General features: G+C 39.8%; 1 long non-coding RNA gene across 1 annotated transcript in view; it reads right to left on the bottom strand.

The window, feature by feature from the left end:
- Window positions 1–5,278: 5,278 nt before the first annotated feature.
- Window positions 5,279–24,101, bottom strand: part of LOC130852674 (uncharacterized) — a 53,036-nt gene continuing 34,213 nt past the window's right edge. The window contains exons 4-5 of the long non-coding RNA XR_009053422.1: window positions 9,169–9,544; window positions 5,279–7,911 (exon numbers count right to left, since the gene is read on the bottom strand). This is a non-coding gene — a long non-coding RNA (uncharacterized LOC130852674). The remainder of the gene's footprint in view (window positions 7,912–9,168; window positions 9,545–24,101) is intronic.

Below are 24,101 nucleotides of genomic sequence, written 5' to 3'. Positions count from 1 at the left end.
TAAGTACTTGGCATAAATTGATGCACTTAATCCTTAAGGCTACCCCAAGAGTAGGCACTATTTTTATTCCTATTTTGTGGATAAGGAAACTGAGACATAAAGACATTGAGCCCAAGGTCCCAATGGAGAAGTCAAAGGGAGATGGACAGGCTCCACATCAGGTGACAGCTGCTGTCCAGGAGCTGATACTGTGGCTGATGACCACCTGAGGTCCTGATGACCAGCCTGATCTGCAGAGCCTTTTGAAATTATGATTCCCAGGCCCCAGCTCCAGGGTTCCAGATGATCAGTCTGGAATCTGCATTGCTTTTATATGTTCCCGAGGTGATTCTGAGCATTGACTGGTTTACCAACATCAGGTTGGTTTCCACCAGAGATTTAGTGATGCCTTTTTGCTGGTTCCAAGCTGCCCCACAGAGAGATCAGACTTTCCAAGGATCTTTAGTAAGTGCCTCTTCATGGTGATGAGAAGACAACACGTTTCAGATCTTAGACATGTAGTTTGTCAGAGGCAGGTTACTGCTTCTTTTAAAAGTTTCAAATCCAGTGAGGAAAAGTTAGGATTCACATTTTACTTCCATATCATACTTCCCATACCTGACATCACCATCCATTAAAATTTATTTTAATCACTATCCACTTGATACATCTATATTTCTTCCTACAGTAAGTCTTGTAATCTCATGATTTACTCTCATGGTTTCCCCCAAATGCTGGTGATAACCAAATTTATATTTCTACCCCACCCTAAAATCCTGGTCTGAATATCAAATGACGTATCAGATGCTTCTTCTTGGAAGAGTGTCTGATTGAAAATGTCTGAAAGCCATTTCCACACACCACACCCAGACCAAACCTGTTGTTTCTCCTACATTCCCTTTTTTGGCAAGTAGCCCCACCACCCACTCAACACCCAGTAACACAACCTAGATGCTGGGAGACATTTGGATTCTACTCTCTCTCCCACTTTCCACGACCCCACAGTCACCTACTTCCTGTCTCTCATGGCCTCTCCATCCCCACGGCCACCACATCAGTTCACATCCCCCATCACCTCTTGCCGGGACATTGCAGTGGTCTCCCAGCTCCCTATCTCTGGACACTACTGCCTGAGTGCTGCTTTCTCTTTCTTTACTTTCTTTTTGTTGGAGAAAGCATACACTCTTGAATTCAAGTTTAACTTTTTTTTAATGTTGTACGTGCAATATAGAGCTGAGTATAGACAATAATATAACAAACTGTGTTCTGACTACCAGTTCTATCAAAATCTTAACATTGTCATATCTGCCATTTTATTTAAAGAAATGAAGATGTAGATATAGATGTAGATGTCATTGTAAATATAGATATAGATATTTAAGCCCACTTGTCCAGCCTGTCCCCCATTCTCAAGTCCCTCCGTCCCCAGCATATTCTCATGAGTTTGCTATTACCAATCCCATGTATGTTTTATGCTTTCTCTAGATATTTATGAATTGATTAACAATTTAAAGCATTGCTTTGTTGGTTTTAAAATTTTACTGAAATGACATCTACCGTACGTACCCTCTGCAGCTTGTTTGCCTCTCTCAATTTTATTTTTTCTTCCTGTTGACATATGTTGCCCTAATTCAGTCACATTAACTACCATATGGTATTTTGGCATGTGATAAACCACAATTTATTTATTTACTCTCTGTCGAAGGACATTTAGGATGTTTTGCTAATGCAAACTGTTCAGCATTCCTCTCTCTGAACAGATGTTTGAGAGTTTCTCTAAGTTATAGTCTCAGGAGTGGAATCACTTTCCTGGTCTCCTGAGCCAGAGAGACAAATAGTTTCCTGCCTCCCTTTCTCTACACTGCTGTCACAGTAATTTTTCTGAAATGCAAAGCTGGTCCTGTGACTCCCCTGCCTAAGTACATGTGATGGAACAAACCCTCCATTCCTCAGTAAGACTCAAGGCCCCTGTGCTCTGCCCTACCTTCTTCTCCAGCCTTCTCCCACTCCCCACACCAAACCCTGCCCATACCCAGAACTGTTCCCTGCTTCCCCACTGGCTGGGTGCACCCGGTCTCCCACCCATTTACACATTCTCTTCTCTTTCCTGGACTTCCCTACCCTCAACCCATTCCCTCCATCCTTCTTACTAAGAAACACCTAATTGTTTTTCATGAGTCACCTACTCACTGAAACCTTTCCTCACCTGCCAGAAGTCACCTGTTTGAGTCCCACCCCCCACTACTTACGATTGTGGGCAAATCTTTAAATGTCTCTGAGCTCAGTTTTCTCATCTGCTAACCAAACGAAGATAATAGTTATGCCTATCAGGAGGGTTAAATTTGGCTATTGATATTGATTATTGAATTCGACATATTTCCTTAATATAGAGCATTTCATTCAATGCTTGACAATAAATGTTATCTCTTGTTCATTTATCTACTAAAGATTTTATTTGCATTATTTCTCTTTGTTGCTATTAGCTATTTCTTTGCATATCTCCCTCCCTCTAGTAACAGTCTGGGATCATGCCTAATTCACCTTTAGATCACCAGCACAGAGTTTGGCATAGAAAATGCACATAATAAATGCTAAGTGAATAAATGAATGATTCTTTGGGCTCTCAGATCTGCTAATTAAAAAGAAAATAAGATTTGAGATTGACACTTTGTCATAGGTGGTATCATATTTCCACAGAAAAATACTCTCTCTGGTGACATTATTTTTGTTTCCCTTTTACCATCAGAGCTGTCTTACAATAGCGTCTCGCCTCATTTCTTTAGGTTGGCAGTGTTTTATGCAAGCCAAGCAGTAAAGAATATTAAAAGAGTTTATTATTATTATTGGTTGTTGCCCAGGGAAAGGGTTTGCTCTAAAAAAAAAAAAAAAAAGCATCATGTTTCCATTGGTTTTGTTGTTTCCTTACAATCTTATGAGACATAAAATTAGTACTGAGAATTTCAATGAAAAGGCGGTGATCATTTCTGAAATCTGAAGATCAATAAATGTAGATTCACCAGTAGAAAATGCAAATATAACTGCTTCTGACCTGGAAGGGAGAGAGATTGGAAAGGAGGGGTGGGGACAGTGAGACTGCATTCTTACAGCCTGTCTGTCTTCCTCAGCACTTGGAAACCAGGGACCAAACCTCAGGAGTGGGTCCTGCAGGGTTCCTCTTAGCACTCTGTGCTGCCAAGCAGACTGGCTTCTCTTCTTTGTTTCTGCTCACTTACTCTGCACTGGCCATGCTGCTGTCACCCACAGTACAGAAGCCCCCTCTGCACCCATGGGTGGTGGAAGCTCAGAAACACACTCCTGCTCGCTGCTTTCCTCTAGCTGGTTTCTCTTTTCTGCATCCCCTAGTCCCACCTACAGCTGCCATCTTGCCTCATAGAGACAGTGAGCAAATGGCCACTCTGACTTCTGAAATTCAAATTTAACTGGACGTCCTGTATTTTTTTTCTAAATCTGAGTGGGAGTTCTTAATTTTGGGCATCGTAAATCCTACCCCAGCCCCAAGGTGATCCCAGTTCTAAATCAGTCGTGATCTTCTTACGCTCCTTGGTTAATAATTGGTCTGATAATGGTTTATATCCAGTTACAATTAATGAGATGAAGAGGAAATTTATAGAGAAGAAAAGCCTTATGAGAAAGCCTTATATTTTTCCCTCTTCTTTCTGCTTTGAAAACAAAAACCAGAGGTACACTAGTCAGCTTTTCACTAGGAGGCAATAAACATGAGGAAAAGAATCATCCAGTCCAGCAGTTTTCAAAGTGTGGCCTAAGGACCCCTGGGAGTCCTTAGGCCTTTTCAGGACATTCTCAAGGTCATCTTTTGTCTATGTATCTATGTAAGATCAGATTTCCCTCATATACTGCAACCAAATGACCACGGCCCAACAGACTGATCTCAGGAGAAGTGAGAATCTAGTTATTCCTTATTAAGTCAGACATTCAAAAGATTCCAAAACAATGTCAATCTTCTCACTGACTTTTTTTCTTTTTGTTTTGAAAGTATAGTTATTTTTCACAAAATATGTTAATTTGTAATTGGCTTATTATTTTCAAATAAATTAATAAATAATTTTTGAAATTTATAAGTTCTCTAACACAGTAAATATCAATAGATAAATCTCACATAAACAAAAGCTCTTCAGGGGTCCACAATAATTTTTAAGAATGCAAAGAGGGACTTCTTAGGTGGCACAGTGGTTAAGAATCCGCCTGCCAATGCAGGGGACACTGGTTCGGGCTCTGCTCTGGGAAGATTCCACGTGCCACGGAGCAACTAAGCCCATGTGCCACAACTATTGAGCCTGTGTTCTAGAGCCCGTGCTCCACAACAAGAGAAGCCACTACAATGAGGAACCCACACACCACAATGAAGAGTAGCCCTCTGGTCACATCAACTAGAGGAAGCCCGTGTGCAGCAACGAAGACCCAACACAGCCAATAAATAAATAAAATAAATAAATAAATAAATAAATAAATTTATTTTAAAAATAAAGAATGCAAAGAGGTTCTGGGCCCAAAAGCCTGAGGTCCAATGACTCCGACAATAGTCCTAAGAACTTATTCTATTCAACCGATGGCAGTGGCCGCAAGCCTCTGGACGTTGTAATGAGAAAAATTAACCCCTATTTTCTGACTCCTCTAATAAGATCTTCTGTTACTGGCAGCTCATCACAACCTCAAATGATTTATGAGCTAACTCAACAATGAGTAGTCCTCGAGGAGGTGTTATTTCAAACTGATCAATTGAAAAGATAGTTTTAATCACTCAAGGTTATAGGGTAGTAATAAATTGAAGTAATAAAATGACAAAGTCATGTGAAATACGATGTACAGAAAGAACAGAACAAATAGAAATCTTTCCAAGGCACAAAAGGGTAACTTTAGAAAATTTGCTTCCTGCTTTTCACTGATAGTCTCCCTACCTCTGGAGAGGTATCTACGCAATAAATATTCACTGCTTGTGTTAAATACATGGTATTAAATACCAAACAATTAAGAAGAAAGTATGTATTGTATAGTCCCTGCCTAAGGAGTTTACCTTGAAAGCTTTTATGATTCTATTTAGATTCTTTGATCGTGAAGCTTCTTAATTACAGATCATATCTTTTTGTTAAAGAAAGAATTGGAAAACTTTATTCGAGCCAAATTTGAGGAAAAGCATCTCAGAAGCTCTGAGAACTGTTAGAAATCAAGGCACAGTTATAAGTTTTTTGACACAGAGGACTGTACATCAAATGATATATCTTTAAAATTTTTTATTGGAGTATAGTTGATTTACAATGGTGTGTTAGTTTCAGGTGTAGAGCAAAGTGAATCAGTTATGCATATACACATATCCACTCTGTTTTAGATTCTTTTCCCATATAGGTCATTACAGAGTATTGAGTAGAGTTCCCTGTGCTGTACAGTAGGTCCTTATTAGTTTTCATATATAGTAGTGTATATATGTCAATCTCCCAATCTATCCCTCCAGTCTCCCAATTTATCCCTCCCCCCTTGCCCTCCTGGTAACCATATTTTGTTTTCTACCCTGTGACTCTATTCTTGTTTTGTAAATAAGTTCATTTGTACCATTTTTTAGATTCCACATATAAGTGTTATCATATGATATTTGTCTTTCTCTGTCTGACTTACTTCACTCAGTATGATAATCTCTAGGTCCATCCATGTTGCTGCAAATAGCATTATTTTGTTCTTTTTAATGGCTGAGTAATATTCCATTGTATATACGTACCACATCTTCTTTATCCATTCCTCTCTCAACGGACATTTAGGTTGCTTCCAGACAGTATCTTTCTGCTCTTTTTTCCCATTGCATTTTACTTTCTGACCTCGTCATTTCTGACACATCATAATTACCTTATTCTTGTAAAATACCTGTGACTTCTCTTAAGCTCCTAACATTTACACCTGCACCTTTGTTCACTGAGAATCCATTCACACAGAATTGGCAATGATACTTAAGTGTTACCCTAAACAGTTATATAAAATATTCTTGATCCTCCTGCATTTTAAGAAGAAAGATGTAACTTCCTGTCACCTCAACAAGAGAATAGAAAAAAAAAAAGCAAAAATCTTTGTTGCACTTTCAGTTAGCAGTTTTAAAGCTTAAATAAGATATAAATCTGGTCCTGATATTCATGAAACTACTCATTAGGATATCTGGACATGGAGGAAAGGATAAAAAGTCTTGTATTCAGAGCTGCTATGCTCTTAAAAAATGTAACAGTATGAAATTCTGCCTTAGACCATTAAATTGATGAGAGAACCCGTTGTCAATATATTTTTAAAGCTCCATGTTTGTCTTGGGAAGAGCATACAACTACTGTATTCAAAGTCTGTAGATATTTACAGGTAAAATGTAACAAATCTGGCATTAAATGAAAAATTGTCAACTAGCTTTTTCTATTCAGAGAGTTTAAAGGACTAATTTAAAAAGAATAATCAACTGCTGTCTTTACTTTTGCATTCTAAAATAATCTTCATAGACAACTCACACATCTTCCCATATACTAATAAGAAATCTTGGGAAAACTGGACTTTTTTTAAACTTCACTCTTTTTTTTAAATTGTGATAAAATACACATAACATAAAATTTACCATCTTGACCATTTTAAGTGGACAGTTCAGTATTGTTAAGTATATTCATATTGCTGTACAATCAATCTCCAAAACTTTTTCATCTTGCAAAGCTGAAACTCTATACTCATTCAACAATAACTCCCTATTTTCCCCTTCCCCCAAGCTTCTGGCAACCACCATTCTGCTTTCTGTGATTTTGACTGCTCTAGATACCTCATATACGTGAAATTGTATATTATTTATTGTTTTGTGATTGGCTTATATCACTTAGCATGATGTCCTCCAGGTTCACCCATGTTGCAGCGTGTGTCAGCATTTCCTTACTTTTTAAGAACTTCAATATTCTATTGTATTATTGTAAAGACCTATTTCAGGCTGTTTTGATATAAAGAAAAAGGAAGAGAGAAATGCACTGCTTTGATAAGAAGAGTTTTCCTTAATCAGCGTTAACTAAACTATGTATGTGTGTACACACAGAGTGTATTAACATTATAATTGCCACTATAGGATAATGAAGTGAAGACAGGTTCAGAGGCAACCTTTAATACTCCAAATAATGCAAGGATTTACTATTTGGAGAGGAGAGAAACTAAAAACCTGAAGCATCCCATCACAGACAGGTCCCACCATCTGCCCTAAAAGGGCAGTATAGAGAGTGCTTTCTCTGTCCATATGTGACCCACAAAGAATGAGGTCTATGCAGTAGCCCTGTTCTCCCTGGAGACTTTCTTTTCTATAAAGTGCATATAGAGGAGGGTGGCGCCAGGGTTCCAATGGAGCTATCAGGGGACACCTATGTTTTCAGGATGATGCCAAAACTTAACAGCGATCCATAATTTTGTGCATATTAGCCCGTTAGCCTCCTCGGGACATGAAAAAGAAAATGCACCAGTTGCTCACTTGTGAGTTATCAGATTGACTTCTATGAAATTGCCAATATTTTACTGTTTTGATCTACAAAAACAGCCCTTTCACATCATTCAACCGAATAAAATCCTACCTGTTTTTCTTTTCATCTATCAGAGAATTAATTAAGGTAAACGCATTTGCCTTTTAAAACAAAATGCATAACTAAGGAAGCAACAGATTAAAAAAGACCTCGCTTTTAGTCCTGGCTCTGTCTCTTTGTAGCTGTGTGGACTTTGGCTGTTTCTTGAACTTTCCAGGTCTCCTCACCTGTAGCATGCAGGTAAGAATACCTCTCAGAGAGTTGTTGTGAGGTGGAGATGAGAGGCACGGAGTGCTTAGTACAGTGCCGGGCATGTAGCGAGCTCTCACAATGTCACTCTCACCATCATCACAACGAAAAACTGAAGTCTCACAGATGATGGCTTCTGTAAAGTAAGGTAATTTCAGATATGATGGTTAGACTCAATTCCACTACTCTTAATGGAGAGACCCTGAAATCATAGCAAAGCACAGCAAGGATCACCATCCTCATGGCTAATCTCCCAGGCATAGCCCAGTGCCTATGGCTCTCCTTTGTGGAGTGTATGTCCATCAGAGATGGGAGAGTGGACATGGCCTGTCAGTGCTGATTGTGTGTACTTCCGTGAGAGAATACCACAGAATGTAAGGACTAAAGACTCTTGGTTGAGATTTTTTAGCTTTCTGCCTCTCTGGAAAGCAGCTGGCTTCTGTTTGCTCCATTTACTGTGTAGCAGCCAACACATGATGAAATGCTCGTGTCGTAATTTAAAAATTAAGGATCTCCCAGAGGATCCCCATGCAGGGTACACATCAGTGTTTGCCAAACAAGTTGTGAGTCCAATCGCAGGAACGGTTTAGAATAGTCTATTCCTCACTGCCCAAAGGCCTCGAGGCTTCTCGAAAATCAGAGCTTGTCAAATGAGGGAAGGAAAGAGCTTTGGCAGCAGCTGTTCCATTTGCTTTATGGGGCAGGGGTATATTCTTTCCTTAACCTGTGTGTTAACCTGGCACCCACATTAGGATGTTACAGGATTAGAGGGGCAGTGTGCCACAGTGAGGAAGGGGGAGTCTCTCTAGGGGGCCTGGATTTGATTTGGCTTCACCACTTTGCAAGTTATTTGACCTTTCAGTGTCTCTATTTACTTAGCTGTAAATGGAAGATGATAATGAAACCTGTCTCGGGACTTCCCTGGTGGTCCAGTGGTAAAGAATCTGCCTTGCAATTCAGAGGACACGGGTTTGATCCCTCGTCCAGGAAGATCCCACATGCCGCTGAGCAACTAAGCCCGCGTGTGCCACAGCTACTGAGCTCGCACGCCTCAACTAGAGAGCCTGCGTGCTTCAAACTACAGAGCCCACGTGCCCTGGAGCCTGCACACCACAACCAGAGAAGAGAAAACCAGCACACCACAACTAGAGAGAAGCCAGCGTGCCACAACGAAAGACCCCATGTGCTGCAACTAAGACCTGATGCAGCCAAAAAAAAAAAAAAAGACCTGCCTCATTATTGGCTATTGGCAGGATTAAATGAATTCATATAAAGCACTTAGAAAAGTACCTGACAAACAGTAAACAGCAGTGTTTGCTACTATTGTTCCTTCTTTTTCATTTACATCTTCAGCATGGAAATAGGGGCAGCTATATGTAATGCTCTTACTGACCTTTTCGAGTTGGTCCCCAGCAAGGGTCTTCCTGCCGGGTGTTACTCGAGCCAGTAGACCAAGACAGAGTTCAGAAGCAAAGGCAAGCTTTTTTCTTTGATCAAAGAATGGAGAGGTGGGAGCTCCTGCTCCAGAGCCCACGCTAGTGGGGCTGCAGTATACGCATCTCATCAGCAGGGAGGGGGTGGAGATCTCGCGGGACCAGGAGTAGCCGCCTTGCTCAGGCTCCAGCTCACAGTGGAAGTGCCGGGTGCCACCATCCTGAATTGAGTGTCAGTTGTGGCACTTTTGCACATGGCCCACTGAGCAGTGCAGCCATTTTGCACCAGGAACCCTGGTGTGAAGGGCCGGGGGCAAGGCCTCTGGATGCGGCAACCTATGAGCGAGGGAAACCAGACGAAGCACAAAGGAAGAGGTTAGACCTTATCACCTAGATTCCATCTTATTTTTCTTGGGGACCCTAGTGGGCTTTGCTGGTGACAAAGTGATTTAGGGGGGCTTTTTTGTAGTAAACAACACATAGCATTAAATTGACCACCTTAACCATTTTTAAGTATACAGTTCAGTGCCATTAAGCATTGGGTTGACCAAAAAGTTCGTTGGGGTTTTTCTGTAACATCTTACAGAAAAACCTGAATGAGCTTTTTGGTCAACCCAATACATTCACATTGTTGTGCAGACATCACCACTATTCATTACCAGAACATTTTTTTTTCTTTTTTGGCTGTGTTGGGTCTTCATTGCTGCATGCAGGCTTTTTCCAGTTGTGGCGAGCGGGGGCTACTCTTCATTGAGGTGTGCAGACTTCTCATTGCAGTGGCTTCTCTTATTGCAGAGCATGGGCTCTAGGCACACGGGCTTCAGTAGTTGTGGCATGCAGTCTCAGCAGTTGTGGCACCCAGACTTAGTTGCTCTGTGGCAAGTGGGATCTTCCTGGCCCAGGGTTCGAACCCATGACCCCTGCATTGGCAGGCAGATTCTTGACCACTGCGCCACCAGGGAAGTCGCTATCAGAACTTTATTATCTTCCCAAACTGAAACTCTGTACCAGTTAATAACTCCCCATTCCTTTCTTCCCCAAGCTCCTGGAAACCACCATTCTACTTTCTGTCTCTATGAATTTAACTATTACAGGTACCTCCTATAAGTGGAGGTATTTGACCTTTAGTGACTAATTTATTTCACTTATTATGTCATCCACATTGTAGCATGTCAGAATTATATTCCTTCTTAAGGCTGGGTAATATTCCATTGTATGTATATACCACAGTTTGTTTATCCATTCATCTGTCAACGAACATTTGGATGGATTCCACCTTTGGTAACTATGAATGTTGCTATGAACATTGGTGTCCAAATATCTGATCAAGTCCCTGCTTTCAGTTTTTGAGGGTATATATCCAAATGTGGAATTCCTAGATTAAATTCTATGTTTAATTTTTTGAGGACCTGCCATACCACTTTCCACAGTGGATGCACAATTCAATTTTACGTTCCCATCAGCAATGCATAACAGTTCCAATTTCTCTACATCCTTGCCACACTTATTTTCTTCTTTTTAAAAACTTTTATAACAGCCATCTTAATGGGTGTGAAGTCGTATCTCATTGTAATTTTGATTTGCATTTCCCTAATGATTAGTAATGTTGAGCATCTTTTCATGTGATTATTGGCCATTTATATATCTTCTTTGGTGTCATGTAATTTTTTAGATACATATTTCCTAATTATTAACCCTAAATAATAACAGTGATACAATCAATAACAATAATAACAATCAATCTATTAGTATGTAATGAGTATCTTCTACTATGCCTAATACACAATATGCACCACATGTGCATAGATGAACAGGAACCCTAGCAAGGTAATGTGTTTTATTTTTCAGCCAGCCAGTTATGATAGCCTAGCCAAGGTGATAATGCACAGGGAGCCTCCTGAGCAGAGGGAGTAGGATGGAGGATTTTCCAGACAGAGACTGAAAGTTGTTCTCTTCCTCCTGAGACTCCTCCAGCTGCCACAGCAATTGCAGAAGGCAATTGATGGCCAGCATTCAGGGGCATTTCCTGGCAACTATAACAAGTATTTTACAGAATTAGAGTCACATATATTATAACTAGAGCCATAAAAACACATTTCTTGGATACTCTGTGCTTTAAAACTGCACTCTGAGCAATTTCAGGTGGAAGAACAAAGGATTCCTTGCAATGAAGGCTTCTGCTGACAGTATAAAGCAATACAGTCATCACTCAATACGAGATAGATCTGAAGACAGGTACAGGCAGATCTGAAGATGAGAAGACAAGAGGTGGGTCTAGAACCAAGGCAGACATATTTCCTTTAGCTACAACTGCCTTAAGGTCTCACCAATATCTGAAGGATACAGGACCCCAGAGTCATTTATTCATAAATTTATTCGTCAAATGTGAACACAGAGGCTACTATGTGTCAGATGCTGCCTTAGGCTCACAGTGATGAACAAAATGAAATCTTTGTAATCTTAATCCTTACATTCTATTGTAAGAGGAAGAAAATAAATGACCAAAAACATAATGTTTGAGCTGGAGATAAGTACTATGCAGAAAATGTAAAAATTAAAGGGTCATTTAATTACAGCTGTAAATTATTATAACTCTATACATCGTGTATAGTTATATATAAGCTATGTCTGTACATCATTTATTCCATAATATGGATTCAATCATCTCAACTCATCTTCCTCTCGTCTTTCAAAGCCCAAAGTAAAGAATATCTACAAGTATTATTATTTTTTTAATTTTATTTATTTATTTATTATTTTTGGGGGGGTACACCAAGTTCAATCATCTGTTTTTATACACATATCCCTGTATTCCCTCCTTCCCTCGACTCCCCCCCCACCCTCCCTCGACTCCCCCCCATCCTCCCCATCCCAGTCCTCTAAGGCATCTTCCATCCTCGAGTTGAACTCCCTTTGTTATACAACAACTTCCCACTGGCTATCTATTTTACAGTTGGTAAGAATATCTACAAGTATTATTAAAGAGAGTTATCTGAACCCAAGAGCACCAGCCTGTGCCCAGAGTGTGTGCATCAAGGATGCAACCCTCTCAGAGTGGAGCCTGGTGTGGAAAACAGCCGAGTAGAAGATGCACTGTTAAGTACAAAAGGAACACGTTGAAAACAGAAGAGTCGAGAGCATGAGAAAGACAAGCCACAAGCTGGATGAAAATATTTGCAAAACACACATTTGATAAGAGACTGTTATCCAAAATATACCATGAGCTCTTAAAACATAAAAAATCAAAGAGCCTGACCAGAAAAATGGTCCAAAAACCTAAACGGACACCTCACCAAAGAATATATACAGGTAGCGAATAAACATCTGAAAAAATGCCCCACATCACGTGATCAGGGAATTGCAAATTAAAACAACAACGAGATACCACTACTGTGTAGGAAAAACTCAGTTCTGGGTATCTCTTTTATTTACTCTCATTCTACTACCACACTCACAACACTTCTATCACCAGATATGTGAGGGTTTTCCCCACCAAACAATTCTCTGCAATACCAGCTGAGCATTCTATAATTTAATGCACTCTCACCCTACCTGGAGATAGCAGCAGATTCCACAGGTTAAGGGCTTAGTTCTGCAAGGCTGCCCCCACTTCAGATGTCAATCACTAAGTCCAGGTTGTCCTCTGTGCTTCTGACCAATCCGCTGTAAATCAGAGATTCCCACCAACCCCTCTTCGGGGTTGATTAATTTGTTAAAGTGGATCACAGGATTTAGGAAAACAGTTTACTTACTACTTACCAGTTTATTATAGAAGGATATAATACAGGATAAAGATGAACATCCAGGTGGAAGAAATCCATAGGGCTAGGTATGTGGGAAGGGGCTCAGAGTGTCTATGCTCTCTTCAAGCACCACTCTCATAGCACCTCCATGTGTTCACCAACTTGTAAACTCTCTGCATCCATACTTTTGGGATTTTTATGAGGCTTTATCACCTAGGCATGATTCATTATGTTTTAATTAATTAATTTTTATTGGCTGTGTTGGGTGTTCATTGCAGTGCACAGGCTTCTCATTGCGACGGCTTCTCTTGTCACAGAGCACAGGCTCTAGGCACGTGGGCTTCAGTAGATGTGGCACTCAGGCTCAGCAGTTGTGGCACTCAGGCTCAGTAGTTGTGGCGCACTGGCTTAGCTGCTCCACAGCATGTGGGATCTTCCCAGACAGGGATCGAACCCAGGCCCCCTACATTGGGAGCATGGAGTCTTAACCACTGAGCCACCAGGGAAGTCCTACATGATTCACTATTAACTCCATTTCCAGCCCTCTCCTCTCTCTTGAGAATGGGAGGTGGGGCTGAAAATTCGAAGCTTCTAATCGTGTCTTGGTCTTTCTGATGATCAGCCCCCACCCAGGAGCCCACCAAGTGTCACCTCCTCAGAACCAAAGACACGGCTATCACCCAGGAAATTCCAAGGGATTTAGGAACTCTGTGTCAGGAACCAAGGTCAAGACCAAATATTAGAACAAATGATTCCTCCAAGTGCTCCTGTCTCTTAGGAAATTGCAAAGGGTGCCAGGAACCAGGGGCAGAGACCAAAACATATATTTGCTATTATCTCACAGCTACACACCTGTTAGAATGGCCAAAATCGAAAACACTGACAACATCAAATGCTGACAAGGATGTAGAGCAACAGGAAACTCTCACTGCTAGTGGGAATGTAAAAATAACACAGCCATTTTGGGAGACAGTTTGGCAGTTTCTTACAAAGCTAAACATACTATTACCACACCATCCAGCAATAGCATTCCTTGGTATTTACCCAAATGAATCGAAAACTTATGTCCACACAAAAAACTGCACATGGATGTTTATAGCAACTTTCCTCATAATTGCCGAAATTTGGAAGCAACCAAGTTGGATAAATAAATCGGTACATACAGACAATGAAATGTTCAATAAAAAAAAGAAATGAGCTATCAGCCATGAAAAGACATGGAGGAAACAAATACATACTGCTAACTGAAAGAAACCAATCTAAGGAGGTATGATTCCAACAATACGGCATTCCAGAAAAGGCAAAACTATGGAGAATAAAAAGATTATTGATTGCCAGAAGTTAGAGCGGAGGGAGGATGAAAAGGCAGAGCACAGAGAATTTTAAAGGAGGTGAAACCATTCTACTACAATGGTAGATACATGTCATTATACATTTGTTAAAGCCCATAGAATGTACAATACCAGGACTGAACCCTCATGTAGACTATGGGCTCTGGGTGACAATGGTGCGTCAACGTGGGTTTACTGGTTGCAACAAATGTACAGCTCTGGTGTGGGATGCTGATCGTGAGGAGGTTGTATGTAAGTGGGAATGGGGTTCATGGGAACTCTCTGTACTTTCTACTCAGTTTTGTTGTGAACCTAAAACTGTTCTAAAAAAATGAAGTGTATTAATTAAATAACAACAAGAAGACAGTGCCTGAATTCCTGGCCAGCATAAGTAAAATGTTTGAGGTCTTCAGAGAAAAGCGTTCCTGAATGTGCTGACGAGGGACTCAGAGACAGAGTCTACATGTACACAGGCCCCCACGTGATTCGATGCATGGCCACATTTGAAAAGCCCTGCCTAGGACCACAAAAAAGTCAAACCATGATTCTACTACATGGAATTCACTTTATCTTTAAAAATATTTGAGATGAAATGATACCTTATTTAGTTCTCTTTTTTAACATTAAGACTGGGTTTAGAGCCCTGTCTTCTGATGAAAAGCTGAATTCAAATAATAGCTTTGAAATTAGAAACATTATCACTGTTTAGACCTCTGTGTTTTAACTCTCATTGGATATCATCTTCCCCAAATTTTATTCTTCTGACCAAATTAATCTTCAAGAAACTCTAAAATGTACTTTGATTTTAAGTTTTTAAGATCATTGTACAGATCCTCCCAGAATTTGAAGGTTCTTGGAAGTCAATAATCATCTCATTAAACTTTTATTTTCTTGTTACATAAAATCGTGCTTAACACAGAATGCATGATCTGGTTTTATTTTTGTTGTAAAAGTTATTTAGAGAATTCCCTGGTTGTCCAGTGGTTAGGACTCCGTGCTTTCACTGCTAGGGGCCCAGGTTTGATCCCTGGTCGGGGAACAAAGATCCCACAAGCCACATGGTGTGATAGGAGAAGAAAGTATCTAAATATATATGTGTGTGTGTATGAGTATACTGTGTAAGCCATACAGAAAAGTCTTGCAAGATACGTGTTCTAAACTTGGCCCTCAAAATCTTCAATATTTCTTCCATTAAATGGTGGGGTCTGTGTCCCCTTCCCCTTGGATCTGGGCAAGCTTGTAGCTGTTTTGACCAAAAGAGTATAGCAGGAGTGACACTATGTAGATTCTGGAGTTAATTTATAAAACGTCAGGGAGGTTCTGTCTGGTTCTCTTGGAATGCTCACTCTCCTGAAGTTTCCTCTCAATAATTCTTCTCAGAAATCAACCACCATGCTGTGAGAAGCCCAAATGACACAAGGAGGCCAAACCTAGATGCTCCAGACTCCAGTCAAGAGTCGCAGCAGAGTCTGGCCTCTGCATCATCCCAGGGCAACCAGCACGCCTATCAGTGGAGACACCACAAGATGATTCCAGTCATAGCTGTGAGTCATCAGCAGTTCTCTTCCCAGGTGAGGCCCCAATATCATGGAGCAGAGACAAGCCACTTCTTGGTCCCCTGTCTGAATTTGTGACAGGCAGACTCTGTGTGCTTCATAAAATGTCCTCAGTTTGGGGCCATGTGTTATGCAGCAATGGATACACAAAATAAATACGCACGGTAGATAACTAAATGCCAAAGTAGTAATAGTGGGATTTAGAAAACTTTTCTTATTTATGTTTCCAATTTCTCTGTAATGAGTATATATTATATACAAGCCAAACAACGTTTTGCAAAGAATCTCAAGAATAATTACAAAAATATAAAAATATTTAAGTCTACTCTCTCTGCGATTGATTTCCTGCTCATCCAAGTCGTCTGACCAAGTTTTGAAACTCCAAAAGGAAACTCCAAACTAAGAATAGAAAAGAGCTAAGACCAATTTGTGGATTGCATAAATGATCATGAAATTATTATTTTCTCCCATATCACATTTATTTTCTTTTAGGAACCTAAATGATAAAATTTATTCCTTCATACATCACATATTTTGAAAAATACCTGCGAGTTGTTGAAATCGGTGACTCCTACGACTTATACAGCAAGAAGAAAGTTACAAAGGTACATTTGGTATATTAAATGCTACCAATCAACTATATAAACAAGATGTAACAAGCTCAAATTATGTGAAGAATGTGTACAAGCTCCCAAACTGACTTTAATTACTATCCAAACTATCCAAAGGGGGAATTAGTGTATCAGTTTTCGAGCAAGAGCTTGGTAGATTTTTTTATATTTAAAAATAACTTAGAGTTGCTAACTCCTTAACAATTTAAAGATCACTTTCACATATGCTATCACATTTAAGCCTTACACCAACCACAGGTGCAGGCATTATAGGTGACATTATAGAGACTTTCAAAAACTGAGTTTCCTGTGTGGCCCTAGGTCGTACAGCAAGTAAATGGCAGAAGACAACAAACAAGTAATCTGACTTAAAGAAGGAAAATCCTTTTCATCGGATTATCATGTAAGCACATTCTTCTTTCCACAGCATCTCCAGATGTAAGAATTCACCCAAAGTGAAAGGGAACATTTCCTGCTTCCCAGTTGTGTGGGCTGAAATTAAAAACCCGTGTATAGTATGTCAATCAGGGTTTCAGCCACAAGCAGGCGTAAAGAGCCCCGGCTAATTTAAGCAGGAAAGGAAATCTATTGAAAAGTTATTGGGCATCTCATGGAATCTTTGGGAGGCTGCAAACCCAGGTCAGGATCTATACTCACTGGCGCCGCCCCGGGTGCAGCCACTGTAACTTGCAGCTGCGTCCTGCCAACACTGGACATCGGACACTGGGTACTGTTGCCAGAGACACTGCACTTGTGTGTCCAAACAGCTACCAGACAGCATTCTGCTGGGCTCCTTCCTCACACTGTTATTTTCATTTCAAGGTCTAGGTCACGTGCCCCGGTTGGTTGGCACTGTCTTGGCTGCAGGAGATGCTTGGAATTGCATTTCTGGTATTTTCAGCTTCTAGAGTGAAAGCCTGACTCTGCTTCACAAGGCTGCAGATTCCCCTGTCACAGGTTCATAGGATGGAAATACAAAAGAATGAATGGCCTCTGCCCTTGATAAAGACCTCCCACTCCCCTCATAGGGAAATTGAAGTTGGAATGGATTTTGCACCTAAGTCGACCTGATAACACCTTGTTGGTGCAAATGCTGACTACCAATAAATTAATTGCTATGTGATTTTATTTTCACTGGACAAATAATAACATACACTTTATAACATTTACCACCTGTAAGGCATCAGCAGCAACAGGTTTACTATAAAGCTAATGAAGGAAAAGCTTCAGGGCTCTCATTTATAAGGGACCTATCCAAGGTCTTGAACTTAATTTTGTTTTTGTAATTTTGTATTCTTTTTCTTTAAAAAAGGACCTGCAAATTATATAAGCTTCTGGCCCCACAAAACCTGGATCCACCTCTGAGCACTTTACTGGATACTTTATATACATTAGCTCTAATTTTCACAACTGCATATCATCATATAAGATAGCTAATAAAGCATTGATTTATGAACACTTGTGTACACCAGCACACATGCCTACACTCACACTCCCTTTTTTAAAAAGGGTGATGTCTTTGTTTGCTGCCCAGCTCAATTATATCTCCCAGCCTCCCTTGCAGTTAAGTGAATCAGCTAGCTTTTGCTGCATAGCAAACAACCCTAAAACTTGGTGGTTTAAAACAATGTGTCATATATGGAGATGCACCATTCAGGTTCTTCTTTGAGTGAGGACTCACCATGTGATAGTAAGAAGTGGAATTAGCTGACAGCTTTCCTACTGAGGCCATTCTCTTCTCAGCGTAGCACCTAGCTGATGACTGAGCAAGGCAGTGGTACAAAGGTCAAGCCATTTCTGTCCAGTGCAGGACTCCTCTAATGGACAATCATGGCTCTGGAGCTCCTTACTGGTGCACGGAACCTTACCAGGAACATCATGCTCTGATGGCCCCCCTGCCAAACCCTGCTTCCTTCCCTTTTCTTTTAATAGATATTTTCTATTCCTGACTCCATCTCAGCATCTGCTTCCCAGAGAAGCCAACTTTCGACAAAGAAGCATTTATTTAGCTCATAATTCTGTGGGTCATTGATTTGGGCTGGGCTCAGCTGGGGTGGCTCGTCTCTGCTCCGTGGTCTCTCATCCTCCAGCAGGTTAGTTGGACTTGTTCTCATGGACTTGTTCAGTTTTTCACATAGATAGAAAAGGCTCCATGAGAGAACATAGAAGGCCCTTAAAATCTAGACACTGAACTGCCACAGTGTCGCTTCTGCCATAATCTGCTAGCAAAAATAAATCTCAAGTCCAGGCCCAGATTCAAGAGGAAGAGAAACTCTGCCTCTTGATTTGAGGAGCTGTAAAGTCACAACGAAAAGGGTCGGGTACAGGGCAGAGTGAAGAATTGCGGCCAATTTGCAAACTGCTACAGTAGGTGTGTGTGGTCAAGTGATTAAGTTGCTAACAACTTAATGATAAAATGTTAGCGGAAGTGAAATATACATTTATGAGCCTGAGTCTTCAGACACAGAGTTGTGCCTCCTCCACTGTTGTGCCTTTTTTCTGTTCCCTTCATCTGGAATCCACCCAATTTTATTATGTGGATGTTATCAGTGAAGGACTTTAGAAAGAACCTGGGTTCTTGAATAACAAGGGAGCAGAGCTGCCCTGCTGACCAGGATCATTTACATCCTAGCTGTTACAAGAGAGATAAGAGAGGTGTTTGTTTGTTTGTTTTCTTTAGACCAATGCATGTTGGGACTCTTTGTTATGGTAACTTCTCATTACCCTAACTGATGCATGAAAGTTGATATAGGTACTGAAATCTAGGGGAAAGTAAAAGTGTTTAAAGAGGAGTTTTAAAGAGCCTTGCTAGTTGTTGTGCAATGCAATCCCTTTTTTTCTTGAGTAACCTCATAGGTCCTCATCACTTTTCAATGTGGATTTTGCTTTGTTTCCCCCAGAAATGCCAGTGTACTGAATGGATCTTGAGAAAGCTTGGGGCAATCAACAGGGACTACCTTGCACATGGATGACAGTATCATTACCCCCCCATTTTTAGACAGGGACACTGAAGTTATATAGAAAACAGTATTTCAATCCTTATCAGACCCCAAACCCACTTCCCATCTAAGCAGTTATTAGGTTTATTTTTCCCTTTGAGTATAGTAGAGGTTTTCTTCTCTGTGTTGTCATCTTTAGAGTGTGTAGAGAAACCTCCCATTCTATCCAGTGGCAGGTGGTGGTCCACAGGGATACACTGCAGAAATGGGGCCAGGACTCTAAGACTAATATTCTCTTTGCATAAAGAGAAGCCAGAGAGTTCAGCCAAGTCATCCTCTTGCCAAAATTACTCCTTAGATGAAATTATAACTCCTTTGGAATCTTTATTAATTAACTTGATGAGGGAACAGCTGGGCTGGTGCCATCTATGCAGAATGATAAAGGTGGCTCACGCTTCAGCCAGAAATCAGAAGCGAAAAAGAAGCATGTTTAAAATTGGTAAAATGCTGTAGCACTCTCTGTCTTTTGCCAGAGGCTTTGTTTCTGGCCAAAACTGTAATACATCTAGCGGTATTTACATATCCCTTCAAGCAATATCTGTGTATATGTGTGTGCACATACACAAAGGAGTATACGGAAAATGTAACATTTTATAACTGTGCTATGAGGCCAAGATTTCATATCTTGCAATTTTCTGCAACTGAGCAGGAAGGGAAAAATGTCTAATGCCTGGCATTAAATTTTGCTTTCCAGTTCCAGCTAACCATTTTAGATCTCAGGGTTTAAACAGCAACAGATTCGAAAAGAAATTTATATACATAATTAACTACATAACTGATTACACTTGCCTGAATATGCACTTGATTAGTTTAGTGCTCCTTGAGTACAAGTTTCCAAGCAATAGTATATTGGTGAATTGAAACAGAAATAAATAATGAAAAGAAATTTACTGACAGCTAAATGAAAACAAGATTTTGAAAACATCTTCATGTAATTTGAAACTGTATTCATAGAAATAATTCTTTTGTATATATCATGCAAATCATGCCAGGTAATAATGCTGTCAGAATTATTTCTCATAGGCAAATACTGAAAGTTAGTGGCTTTTAACCCAAACTTGAAGAGGAAAGAAGCTTTTCACAGTATCTAGTTCAGCTCATCATATTAAAGATGAAGTCATTGAAATCCAGAAAGGATAACTGATGAGTTCACAATTATTATTTCATTATTATTAATAAAATATTAATATTTTATTATTATTATAATCCACCCCTCTATCCTTAGTGCTTTTATTTAAGTATTTTCTTAATCAATTGCTGAAATAAAGAAGAGACGTGAACTCTAGAGGCCAGACTAATTTCAGAACTACAAATGAATTTCCCTTTACCATTAAAAAGTATTTTTTAATTAATTAATTAATTAATTTTATTGGCTGTGTTGGGTTTTTTTTTTTCTTTTTTTTTGCTGTGATTGGGCTTTCTTTAGTTGCGGTGAGTGGGGGCTACTCTTTGTTGTGGTCCGTGGTCTCCTCATTGCCGTGGCTTCTCTTGTTGCGGAGCACGGGCTCTAGGTGCGTGGGCTCCAGTAGTTGCAGCACATGGACTCAATAGTTGTGGCTCATGGGCTCTAAAGCCCACGCTCAATAGTTGTGGCACACAAGCTTAGTTGCTCGGAGGCATGTGGGATCTTCCTGGAGCAAGGATCGAACCCGTGTCCCCTGCATTGGCAGGCGGATTCTTAACCACTGCGCCACCTAGGAAGCCCATTAAAAAGTATTTAATACAACATTCTTTCCACACACAAGTTTTTATCTCTGCCCGGCACATAGTAGATTCTCAATACTATTTGAATGAGTGAATTCTTCCAGAATGAGACTTGCCCAGCGTATGCATTCGTTATAGAAAGGTCTTTCATTCCACCTGATCAGTTCCCCTTATCCCTCAAAGCCTCAGTCTAAATGTCACTTCTCTAAGAAAGAAAAGCCTTCACTTCCTGGCCCCACCCCCACCCCCGCCATCTCGAATCACAAAACTAGGGTAATTGCAGATGTGCTTATTCTACACAACCTTGATCAGAATTTCACCTTTAATTATGTATGTGTGTATGTATTTAAAGTGTCTCTTTCCCACTACATCAAAAGTTTCTTATCCGAGGTTTTGTCTGTCTTCACCACTGTATCTCTAACACCTCACACTAGCATTGCCCCACAACAAGTTCTCGCTAAACATGCACTGGCTATGTGGATAAATAAATGAGCAAATGAACAAATGACCCTGTGGCAAAAATCACATTTGGCTAGACAGACCTATAGAAGAATATATAATTTGTCTTTCTTTGAGTTGTTTAAAATGAGATAGGAAAGGAAATAAAGAAACCAATCATAACAGACATCTGAAAGTCAGAGTTCCAGATCAGAGGCAAATAGAGACAAAATTGTAGCAAGAAAATAAAATGGTCCTAAAGAAACATATTCTGGGAAAAAAATGGCTCCGACAGAACGCTTAAAAATATACCCATGTTTCCCACAACAAACAGGAGCAGTGTACCTTTAAGCAAGCCCAGCAGTACTGGGGCAGAAGTCCTCTCTTACATGTGAACTCTTATACTCATTCTTACCGAATGAATGAAAAGATAGTCTTACATGTGCTTTTCTTCATCCTTCTGTGTCAGTAACTGTTATGTAAAGATCAAGATGGGGGGCAAGGACAGTCTTACCACAATTTATAAATGAGAGTCAAAGCCTTAAGGCAAACTGTTTTTGAAAAACCTCCCTCCCTAGCTACTCAATTAACTTATTGGACAACCAACAAAAATGACATCAAGCTCATGGCTGTGTCCATCATAATAAGTGAGGCAGGAAATAAGAACCAGCTTTTCAAAACGAAGTCCAAAGCTTCAAAAGCAAAAAGGAGATCTAAACAAAAAATTAAAGGCCGTTAACATTAAACACACACACACACACACACACACACACACACAAAACTGGCTACGCTTTCCTGAATTACAAAAATAAATGAAAGGAAGTGGCATACAATGGTTTATATACACTGTTTAACACACATCTTGCAACTGGAAAAATCAGGTTCCAGAGAGGAAACACATACCAAGTGAGGCTTTTAACATCAAAGCCCAAAGCAGGCTCATTACAGCAAGGTTTCTAGACACAAGGATCAAAGAAAGAATCCCCAAAGAAGCAAGGTTTAGGGGACTCCTTATATCATCAACATGACTATATCAAAGGACACATGAAAAAAAAAAGATGAATGTGACAGTGATAACCTACTGAGGAATGTGATATAATGGAGAAAGTTTGGCCGTCAACGCTTAAGGTGCTTGCTATAGTGAAATTAAGAAAGAAGAGAAAGAAAAACAAAAACAAAACAGCTAATTGCAAGGCAAAACAAAGCAGAATGTAGATGAATAGTCACTATGACTATATTCTAGTTTGTATGATACATCCAGGGCTTCTGGCTTAAATTGTATGAAACCCCCATAAATAGAAAATAAGAATAAAGTTTTTTTTTTAAGTGATGAAAATATTATTTTTTTGGTTTTTGGTTTTTTTAACTGGGGTATAGTTGCTTTACAATTTTGTGTTAATTTCTGCTTTACAGCAAAATGAATCATCTATATGTATACATATATCCTCTCTCTTTTGAATTTCTTTCTTGTTTAGGTCACCACAGAGCATTGAGTAGAAACCCCTTGAATCCAGATCTTACGAAGTCCAAGTTCACTGCACTTGCCCAGAACTGCTTGCTCTACAACAAGCCAATAAATGGAGAAATAAGTTGTTGGGGTAAGGAATACTGACTTTATTCAGAAAGCCTACAGACCGAAGAGATCGTGGACTAGTGTCCCAAAGAACCATCTTACCTGAGTTAGAATTCAGGCTTCTTTTATACTAAAAGGGGAGGGGATGTGGTTTGGTTGTTGCAAACTTGTTGGTGTCAGAGCCCTTTGTTCTTGCTGCAGTCCACATAGGTCAGGTCATGATGTTCCTGTAAACCTCCAGCAAGACAAATGTTATTCTCTGATCTGCAGCTTTTTATCTCTATGTGAATGGAAAAGTGTTATACCTTTAAAAGTCAGAGCCTAGAGAATGGTCTATCCTGTATATTTCAGGCTATAGGCAAAATTCTTAACTTGTAGCCAAAGCAACAGAATACAAAGGTTAAGGTAAAAGAAACAGATCAAATACTGCGTTGGATATGTTCTTCTTTATTACAATCTTGATTCACAAACATTACATTTTCATTATAGTTGAGAGTTTTTTTGTGTGTGTTCTTTCAAATGCTTTGTAAACTATCAAACATTTGCTGACACACCACAGGTAACCCAAAAGATAATCTTTTACAAAGGCAGTTTACCTTTTCTTAAGATTCAAACTGAGAATCCTCACTCCTAACACTTTGATTCAGAAAACAGAATGGTATCCAAAGGCAAACCAGCAGTTTCATTAGGAGAAATTGTTTGAGAATTTTAAATGCTAAGGCTGGAACGATAGTGCTTTAGACCTGTGCTGCTCAGACTCCCTGTGAGGAGGGACCAGGTTTTTTTCCTAATCTGTTGCAGACCAATATTTTTGTAAAACACAATAAAAATGGATTACTGTACTAGGAAAATGAAATTTGAAAAAAAACATGCTAATCATGACAGAAAAATTAGACAAATCTCAGTTAAGGGACATTGTATTGCATATCTGATTAGTT

The sequence above is a fragment of the Hippopotamus amphibius genome, chromosome 4 (genome assembly GCF_030028045.1).
Source record: "Hippopotamus amphibius kiboko isolate mHipAmp2 chromosome 4, mHipAmp2.hap2, whole genome shotgun sequence".
Lineage (NCBI taxonomy): Eukaryota > Metazoa > Chordata > Mammalia > Artiodactyla > Hippopotamidae > Hippopotamus > Hippopotamus amphibius.
The sequence above is the reverse complement of the archived record's forward strand: the minus strand, read 5'-3'. Positions and strand labels throughout refer to the sequence as shown.